Source organism: Mycteria americana, chromosome 3, assembly GCF_035582795.1.
Source record: "Mycteria americana isolate JAX WOST 10 ecotype Jacksonville Zoo and Gardens chromosome 3, USCA_MyAme_1.0, whole genome shotgun sequence".
In the NCBI taxonomy this organism is placed as follows: Eukaryota; Metazoa; Chordata; class Aves; order Ciconiiformes; family Ciconiidae; genus Mycteria; species Mycteria americana.
In genome coordinates, this window is record NC_134367.1 from 68,065,957 (window position 1) to 68,076,708 (window position 10,752).

Sequence of the window (10,752 nt, forward strand, 5' to 3'; positions counted from 1 at the left end):
AAAATCTTCCATTTTAAGCATACTGGCTGTCTAAATTATTGGTGGTCATGTGCACCCCCACTATACATAAAAATCTTCCAGTGACTTATGGATGAAATTTTATCTGGCAACCAATGTTTTTTTGTCTGTACTGTCCATGTCCTTCATATTCTACTGATTAATCAACATTAATTGGATAATAAAAATAAGGGGGGGGGGTGTTCCTAGAAGTTATGTTTGCCACAGAATATGACTGATTCAGTAGGTCTAGTACTCAGACAAAGATCTCAGAAATCTGCACTGAATTAATCCTTAAACTAAAGTCAAAGAAAATACAGAAACTTTCTGGTTAATCATTTGAGCTTCTGTTTAGTTCAATGCTACCACAGATACTGCTTTATAGTAGATGCCATGATGGATTTCAGACCCTGTTGAAAAGTAATAAAAGTTTATTCTGAAAATGTCCTACCGACAAAAAAGGTCCAAGGTACAAGAGAGGAATTTAGCATTCAATATTTTTCCAAGTAAAAGCTTTCAGGGATTGATCCAGAGTTGGTGAAAGCATTTGATGTCCTTCCACTAACTGCAGAGGAGTTTGGATCAGCTTTTAAGAGTGGCGTAGGGGTCATCAGAGCTAAGATTTCTTTCAACAGACCAAGGAATTAGAATAACAGACCGAGAAATTAGAAGCCTACAATAAGTTGATACTGGAGGGATTTTCTAATTATTTAAATAGGAAAATGTTGTTAATAAATATTTGCTTTTGTATCATACTTTCACATCCTATTACTTTCTTATAATTCTTTTCACTTGAGAATTTCCAGATGTTTGAAAAACATTAATCAAAGTTAATAGAATAAACAATACAGAATCTCATTGTCTGAATTGGATTTGCAAATTGATTGCAAAAATAGGGAGAAAGAATTGTAACTAATTTTGTTCCAAGTTCTTGAACTGAAGCCTAACACAGTTTGGATGTCAACATTACAGTTTTGAATGGTTTTGGTTTTATGGTTACATAAGTATGTTAAAAAAAAAAAGGAAAATGCACACTCTGCTAAAAGGGCTCTACATAGATTGAAAAATGGGATCAAAAGTTGCCAAATAATAAAGTCTTGGACCTTTTCTGCTTGGCGAGTTCACACATAATGTAAATTGATTTTTATCTGTTTGAAACAATTTTAGTTATTATCACTTTTAGCAGTCACTTTACGACACGGATCAATTTACCAATACCAAAAGCCACTTGTGTATTGTCTGCGCATAGAACATTTATTTGGCCTCACTTTTAAAGACCTCCTTCTAAGAAGACGCTAATGAAAGTCATCTGTGTTATGCAGGTGCTCTACAACTGGACATGATAGGAAACAAAACTGAATTTCTAGGGTCTGTGGCACCAGGCCGGCCAGCGATGCCAAGGCCCCCCCAGGCACTCTGCCATGGACACAGGTACCTGCAAGCACACGGACTTTCCTGCTAGCTGGAAAATCCACGTTTGGATAAAAAACAACCATCTCTTTTTGGCCAACTATTTAAAATAATGGCTGGCCACAAGAATAAGCTCTCTAGAGTAAATTTCTCTCTAGAAGAATGAAGGTTTAGCAGAAACAGTGAAAATGACCAGGCCTAAAGACCCAGAAAAACTCACTTGATCAATCCCTTCAAACTTACAAAATGATGACAGTATATCTTTACCTGCCCACACAGTTGGTCTGGTACATCATAATCTGGGATATGATTCCTGATGTGTGGTTTGAGGGAAATGGTTTTGATAAGTAACAGCATGTGATTCAGCGTTTGGGGGGTTTTCTGCAGTGATTGCCATTGGAAAGATATCAACGCCTGTGTGGAGGACCTGATTCGAATTTTCTTTAGGGAAATTCTAACACTTCCAATATAATGAATTCCCATCTCTCTCTCTTTTCTTCACAGAAGAGACAGGTAAGGAGTGATACCAAAATTATTGATTAGCCAGCAACAGCAGAATCAAATGACCCAGCTGCAGAAGCCATATGGGACATATAAAGGTGATGTAATAATGTTTAACAACCAAGTGCCACTGCAATTTCCCTCTAAACAACTTTGTGATAGAGCCGGCTCACTGGAAGAGAAAGAAAAAAGAACAGGGCATGGGTTTCCCAAAAAAACCTGCCATTGCCAATGGAAACGTGGCTGCTGGGACCTTCCCCTTGCTGAACCTCCCAGGATATACTCTATCAAAGAGTACCTCTGGCTACCAGAACTCATCATGTAACTTCAGAGTGTAAATTCCCAGGTAAGAAATTGCCAGCTTGCTTTTTTCAGACCAGACCTGCTAACAGTGAGCCTTTTAAGGAGAGCAGAGGGGGGTCCTTAGTGTTTGATCCAAAGCATGTATTTCTGGAAAGGCTCTTCTCAATAAACAACACCCCATATAATCTAAACCCACCCCCCATTAGCAGCAGATTTGCAGATGACCTTGCTGCAGAAAAAAAGAGAACAAAAAGAGATTATATCTTGTAGTTGGATTGCTATGATGGTCTAAAGCTTGCATTCATCGAATCTGATTCTTCCTACTCTCACTGCAAAGTACCTCTTCCGACTTCATTGGAGTTACTGCAGACTTTAAAAAATGTAAATGCTAGGAGAAGCTATCTCAGTCTACTGGCATGGTGCTTCAGAAAGATAATTTTGTGGTTTAAGATGTTTATTCCAGGAGGGGAATGTGTATGAAAAATTGTTTAGCAATCTAATCTCTTGAGTAATTTCCATGAGATTATTGATGGATGTCTCTCACTGAGCATTGTAGAAAACAAAAGGAAGTGGAAATGGCCCTGAGAAAGCATAATGCAGACCCAAGGATCCCAAGGATGCTTAGAAAATAAGTCTCGGTTGTAACATCTGTCAAAAGCAAGTGAAATGTAGGTAACAAGTGATTCTTCCGTCTTGCTGGAGATGTAAATGTGCAGTGTTGAATCAGAGAAAGGAAAACAGAACTGTATTTTCTATTGCCTCATCTGTAATAAGTTAGACTGGCAGCCTAGATTGTCATATAACTGAACATGACCAGAATTTATGCAATGGGCAGTTAAAGTGGATCTCGAACAGCCAGTGCGGTGAGTAAGGAGTTTTGAGCTGGAACAAAACAAATTGTTCTCAAGCAATTTCTCTTGTTCACCTGCCATAATTTCCCATTCACTTCCCCCTACTCCAGGCAAGCTTTCCAACAAATTCCTTGTATAAATGTAGATGCTAGTGGTAGAATTCAGTCTATCAAAGGCAACGAAAATTATGCCCTTCACTTCAAAGTAATTGGGATTTTTCCCTGGAAGTGATGTTCAGATTACTGCTGAAGCTTGCATTCTTGGGTTGATCTGAGGTGGTGGTTACTTCTTTTTTATGTCAAGGGGAAATATTTGCATAACAAAATTCTTTCACTTTTATTGAAAGTGCATCCTGCATCATTGCTTGCTAAAGTATTTTTTAATTTATTTGCATATCTAGTTGATGAAGTTAAAGTGCACTCATAAACAGAGCTGCAGAAAACCACAAACAATGGCAATGAAGCATTTTGACCTGGTGCACGATATACACAGCAGGTCACCGTGCAGATGCTCTGACTTACAGTGCTGAACTGAACGGAACAAGAAAATGCCATGTGCTCACAAGGCAATTATTTGTGCCTGGCTGATTCCAGCTGACTGCAAAGTGCCTCTCTCAAGCTCTCCGTCAAGGCTGAGTACTGGTGCTGAAAAATAAAATGCAATATGTGGATAATGAAGAGCAGCATGGTTAAGAAGAATAAGTACAGAGATGGGAGATGAAAAGTGCTAATTCCCATTTGGCCTTGGATCTTTGTATAGCTTTTGGCAGATTTCTTCGGTGCAGGCCTTGATTTCTCCTTTTGCAATGCAGAGGTAACAGTTTCCACCTATTCTATTCCCTCAGTTGTCACAAGGAACATTTGATGCTTGTATTACACTTTGGAGGCATACTCACTTGTTTTATTTATGCTTTTCTTTTTTTTTAATAAACCTTACACTCAGCCACACAGTGCAGTCTAGAATTTTTGAGCACCTTCTTGCCATAGCATGAAATACATAAAGAAGACATCAGACAGTCCTCTGGAAACCTGCCCAAATTCAGTCATAATATCAGCTCTCATGCACCAACTGCACTACGTGGGAGGCAGCCTGGAGGGGACTGAGCACATTGCACTCCAAAGCTGCACGGAATGAACAGGTCCCTTCTCCCAGGGCCTCCCAACTTCTGTGGCTAGGAGAATGCCATGGGAACTGCACAAGCAGATTGGTGCCTCCGTTTTGCATAGGCCTTATAAAGATTTGATGATCACAACACGCTTTATAGGAATCTTATAAATACACTTACCTGTATGCATGCATGACTGTGCATATATGGTGTGAGAGAGGACCAATCAGTCTTTCTGAAGCACTAATTTTCTTAAGCAAGCCTATCAGAAGAAGATCTACCAGGAAATGTATAGTCCTGCATTCAGATGGTGTCTTCATGAGCTACACACACACTACAACAGAGGCAGAACAAACTTAGCTACTCACTAAGTCACCATTGCTGAACACATTTGTGGAAAAAATCATATCTGAACATATGACTACCTTCTAATGTAACTGTAGCATGGCAGATATTAGGGGAGTTGAACTGAAGCTGAATGGTCCATCTCAGTTCTACCATTTCCTAATTTTGCGTGCTTGACTTTGCAGTCATAGTGTCTCTTTAATGAAGTTTTCTCATTTGAAATAAATTATTTTCTTAGATAACATTATCCAGATGATTCATAGCAACAGACCCATCATCCATATTTGTACTCAACGTGTTGCCACAAGTGCTAGTTACAGGCAGCACTCATTGCCTTACACTCTTACTTAAAGGTCAAAATAGAAGGAAGAGCATTATAATGGTCTTGCTGTCTGAGGTCAGATTTTATACTTTGCAGCTTCATTAGACAGCATTACATCACAGGATACAGACAAGCAAAGCCTGAATTGATCCTACATGACTAAATTCTAAATGAATGGAAAATGACTGCATGGTTTGCCAAGGAGCAGCAATAATGGCATGACAAATCTATGATTTCTATGAAGATTTATGTCTTTATAGCACTTCTTTTCAGTTTATGTGTTTCAGCTGTGGTCATGGAATTTGAAAAACGAAGACCCTTTTGCAAGATGTTTTTTCAAGCAAACTGAAAAAAATGTATTGATTTCTTGGTATGTAATTTGAGAGTTTTTTCATTTCACTTAAAGAATCGTGCCTTATCCCAAGTACAGAAACCTCATGGTATTTTGGAAGGTTATTTTATTACATTGACAATTACTAGTTATCAAAATGCATTCTCAATCCCCCTCCTGAAAGACATGGGAGCAGAAAAAAATTGGGCATATATGTTGTAAGAATGTATCTGGACAGGATGAATCCTTTATTGAGTTGATATTCAGGACAAAGTGTTAGGAATCTGGTCTTGTGGACTTTACTTGAGTATGATTTTGAGTAGTTCACTTCACCCTTAGTTCTGATTTTATCCTTCCCCTGAAAATCTCATAAGAAGGATACTCTCGTAAAAAAGTATCTCCAGAAAACTTCAGAAACCAGCTTATTCAGAGGATGTAGAGAAGATATGACATCTCAGTTTACTGCTGTGATCACCATAACAATTCGTATTTCTGAAGAAGTTCTGTGCAATAGGGAATACGCTATATTTTTTCACATTAGTTCTTCAGTGTGTGATGAACTGACAGTTTTATTCTCTTCCACTTCCTGCCATATTCTTTCAGGCAGACTCCGATCAGACAAAGTAAAAACAGTGTCCTGAAAACAGTTTTATTCAACACACTAACTGGGAGGTTCCCTTGCAGAGTCCTGTCTAAATACACAGGTCTGGCTAGGAAAGGGCAGAATAAACCTCTCTTTAGACAAAACTCATTCTCAGATAAAAACCCACATTTTTCTCTCAAGGTGAAGACTAGCTTATTTTGGAATTCAGGAGGCAACACTTCTCAACCATTTGGCGTGGGAGAGGATGGTTTGGGAAGAATCAGACATTAAGGAACCCTTCCATTGCTAAAATGAATGTGCTTGCACGTGCTGGGATTTGAAGTTCTACATTTTCTTTGCTGGTCTCTCTTAAAATATGTTTTGACCAGACTACGTGAAGAGAATGAACAAGATGGTCTCTTGTCATGTCCTGTGGGTGTGTTTTGAGTGGTGTGGGATTTGTTAATAGAAGGTTAATACTATCTCTTATATTAAACTTTCCTCCTTTTTCCATCTGAGATTACTCCATCTCCAAAACAGATTACTCAACTAGCCAGGCAAGTCCAACCTGATGACATGGTTGTATGATTAAAGCAGAACCTGAGTCCACAAATCTGGCTATGACATACAAAGTTTGTGTCCAAGGATAAATGAAGGGGTACCATGACCAGAGAGAGCAATGCCTCCTCTGGAGCTGGAGAATGCAGAGCATGCCGGGAGGAAGGTGTCCAAGGATTGCACTGCTCTGGGCTTTTTCAGGAGAGGGCCTGAAGAGGAGAAAGGAATACGTATAGGTCCGCGGAAAAGAAATGAGAGTCCTATAGAAGCAAGAAAAAAGGTTTTGAAGTTATTAATAAACAAGAAGAGAAAGAGCTCTAAAGCTTTTAACTGCTATAGAAAGTATCATTTTTCTTAAATATGGAACAGTGGAAGTTTAACACTAGTAGGGGTTGACACCAGAATGAAGGAGTAGGCTTTGCTTGTAGAGTAATTTTGATTACAAAAAAGATTATAAAATTCAGCCTGATTGTAATAATTATTTTGGCCCTCCGTTTCAGCACTCTCCTGGGAGCATAATTCAATAATGTCAGTTACCAGAGCCTATTTCTGTGGCATTTGGCTGTCTGTTTGTCAATATGCATTTGCAGCAAAGAAACCTTGAAAGGTTTGGGGCTTGGATTTGATTCAAGCAACCATCCAAACATCTGAAAGCTTACCCAATCTTTCTGCATCTTTCATTTCTTGAAAAAGAGAAAAAGCCCTTGGAAATTTCACAAAGACAACCCTTCCCTGAGATTTCTGCTACTTCTGATTCTGCTTTTAAATGGAAAACTGATGGGAAAAAATCATGTCAAATACTTTAGAAATATATAGACGTTTATTTCTTTAAAGACATGATTTTCTTTACATTTTCTGTAATTAATTCAAGTGAATGAACCCATTTTCAGTGTTGAAGGCACAAACAGATCGTGAAGACACAATCATCTGAAAAGTCTAGACCCTGGATATCTGAAAACCTGAAGAAAGAAAATGAGGTTAAAAACATTTAGAAAGCAGAAAAAAGAAAGGGCTTTTTCTACAGTAGCTGTAGTTTGATCATAAAAGAGATCCTGGTTCGGGGCTCTAATAGCAAGTCAAAAGCACTATGGCCACGTGACATAAAATCTGATCTGCTATGACCTCACTCATCAAAACAGCCTGATTATTTAGCTTGGTACTTTGGTATAGCCCTCACTTCAGTCTGAGCATCATTTGTCCTCCTGCAAGTAGCCTGAAACTGGTGAAAAAGTCCCCAAGGCAACATACAACCTATATCATTTTATGCAACAGAAATACAGCTGTGTGTCAATGTCTGACCTGGATCAAAACCAGGTGCTATGGCAATGCACAAAACAGATCAGAAAAAGAGAAAATGGCCAAATTAAGGAGAAAGACAATTCGGGTATAAAATCCAGAGGAGATTGCTAAAATGGAAAAACAAAGAAGGAAGTGATTTCAAACTCTCTAATTAATTCCTTCAGCAACTCCATTTTCTCCTATTCCTCCATCAAATAACATACTGTCTTGTTAGGAGATGTCAGTAAGTCTGGAAAACAAGTACAGAGCTGTGGCATTGCGTAGTAACAGAGTCCATTTTCAAAGGTGATACAAATTGAAATCAAGAAACTTGCAGATAGCAAGGAAAAGGCTTTTTAAAAGAAATACAAGACTCCTGGTTTTTAACAACTGTTTAGCTTTCAAACAGAGCTGCCTTTTCTGTGTGATAGAAGCAGAGGCATACAGGCTCCCGTACTGGGACTCTGCTAGGGCACTAGGATGCTATACACGCGGGATCGTTCTAGTGTTCCCAAGAAATCAGCTAAACAGCTTACAAGAGGGGAAAGGGGGAAAGATGAAGTCTCAAGACCTAGCAGCTGTGGGGTTCTATTTTCCCCACAGAGAATATTTTCCACCTTTCCTCATATAAAGAAGATGAAAGACATACAAGAAAAGTCTAGTCTGTTATTACATTAAGTCATGAATATAATATTTTTCCCCTAGGTTTTCTAAACTGGAGCTTCATCAAGCTTTCAATAAACATTTGAAAGGTAAGGTACCAATGCATGCCACCAGTAAATTAGCTTTATCACAGATTAAGTCCAAGTCATGAAAGCCATTTTTTACTTGGATTAAGGTTTAGTGGCTAACCTATTGCAGTTCAGTTTCATAACAGGCAAGGTCATGTTTCATGAGAAATCCCTAACATGGCTTTCTTACTATATTTTGGAGATGCGTACTTCTCTTTTTCTAACATTATGTGCAACAGGAGAGATTGGATGATGAATTAGAGAAGCTGGTATTAAAATATACATTTAAAAGTTCTGGAAATAAATCCTGCAATACTTGGCTACAGGAGTCTGTCAGTGGTAGTGGTACACTGCCCCAATCCACAGAGCAAGCATCTGTGCCGAGTTGTTTCATGCCCTGCTGATGAGAAGATGCTACCTGTGAAGTGAGATGTATTTCAGCATGACTAATGATTACAGGATCAGGTCAATATTTATGAGATCAGACATTCCTCAGTCTTGCTGGAGCACCAAGCCACTGGTGATGGCAGAAAAGAAGTGTGGAGGTCCTGCTGGTCTCCCACCCAGCAACCATTCCTGGGGAAGACGGGTTTGGAAAAAGCAGTGATGAAAGTGTAATGGCGCCTGTGTCTGAGAGTTGTAGTGTTACTCTGGGTACATGGTCATGGCTTCACTGATTCATGTATTACGTAACAAAATGTAAAAAAACCCAGCAGCAGGAATGAGGCTGGGCTTTTTCCTGTTTTCTTCCTCCTCTTCTCTGACAACAAAGAGACTCTGCATCATGAAGACTGCTCTGCTAAAACTTTTCCTGATAGACAAGTCCCTGGCCACCACTTTTTCCCACCCATAAGTGATTCCTCTGTGTTCCCTACCCCTACTCAGAACCTCCTTCCTACTGTCTGAGTATACCTCGAAACCCTGATTACCAGGCATCCCCTTTCTCTCCTCTGTCTAGATACCAGATGGACCATTGGACGTCATCATGCTGACATCCAGGTATCCCGCTGATCTCCTTTCTTCCTGTCCAGCTCCTCTATCACCTATCTCCAGCCCTTTTTTTGTTATTCTTTGTGTAAGGCACTTTTTTGATGTCTGGGACAGGGAGGAAAAAAATCCTCAGCTGCGTACTATAAGGAACATTTATCCTGTGCTGCCCTGTAATGCCCCACAGAGCATTAACCATGTATCCCTCCAGTGAGTTCCTGCAAAATCATGGGAAGCAAGGGATGGGGTGAAGAAAGACCCTGCACCTCATCCTCTGTTGCTCTGTACTCTGCATCTTCTCATAAAATCGTGTGTCTTTTCCTTGTGCAGGATACATCGCTCTTGTCTCTGAACAAAGAGCTGCAGTACAGCTCACCATGAGGCAAGAATCCTTATGGAGTACTAAAATATCTGGCATTACAGTATGAGTCTTTGCAATACCTGAGTTAGTTTTTTAATGACTTCATTTCTGAATCCGTAGTAATGTCAAAACTGAGAGGCAGTCTTTTGGGAATTTTCATCTAAAACATCTCTTTTTTTGAAGACACTGTTTCCCTTGACAGTGACCAGGATTCCTGCCAGCATAAACACAGACTTTTTTTTTCATTGGACTGTCTGTGTGTGATTCAGTCAAATGGATGCCGTAGTCCAAAGAGAGGTTTAAAACATCAGCTATTGTGCTTCTGGCATTTTCCTCATCTTTCAAAAGGAGCAATCTTGCGTTTAAAATTTTTTTACTTTTTTTATGAGTATATTCTAGGCAATGGCCTGATTGCAAATTCTGGGCAGAGAATAACACAGAAATGTCTTGCTGATTTTTGAAAGAATTTTTGAAGTTACAATTCCTTCAGTTCTACAGGAAATAAGAAATATTAAGGTCAAACAAATGTCAACTTCAAAGGTGGAGGGCTCAAAGCACTTACAGTTCTGTATACCTCAACATTTTCTGGTGATTCTGTACAATGATAAGATTCACTATTCAGTAAGAGACTGTTCACATAATGCATAAGGACAGCAAAGTCCATATGGCAGTGGTCAATATTGATTGATTTGGTGATTATTGCATCTTTCTTCTTCAGGAAAAAAAAATATATATACACTGCGAATTCAAAACCTCCACTATATAATAGAACTAACCACATTATCTGGTATGAATACAGTCAGGGACTTTGTTACTGAGCAAAATGCAGTAAACATAGACCAAAAGTATTACTAAGGGAATGTGACTGGAAAATAAAACCACCAGGGGTGCTGCAGGGAACACTAAGGAAACTGCTTATTGAACCATAACCTGTTCCATATAGGGTAAAAACTGGTTTACTCTTCCCAAGCTTTGTAGAGTTTACTGATTCACTAATTTAGGTCAGAAAAGATATAGTTAGCTAAAATATTTCTTCTTTAATTTGTTTTGCATAAAACAACAACAAGTATTTCTTTTAGCTAGTATTTG

The 10,752-nt window shown here is 39.0% G+C and overlaps 1 long non-coding RNA gene across 1 annotated transcript; it reads right to left on the bottom strand.

Annotated features, from left to right (window-relative positions):
- Window positions 1-3,430: 3,430 nt before the first annotated feature.
- LOC142407730 (uncharacterized) lies at window positions 3,431-6,516 on the bottom strand. The gene is made up of 3 exons (XR_012775025.1): window positions 6,411-6,516; window positions 4,348-4,501; window positions 3,431-3,706 (listed from the first exon to the last, which is right to left on the bottom strand). It is a non-coding gene; the product is annotated as an uncharacterized LOC142407730 (long non-coding RNA).
- Between the last annotated feature and the right edge of the window lie 4,236 nt (window positions 6,517-10,752).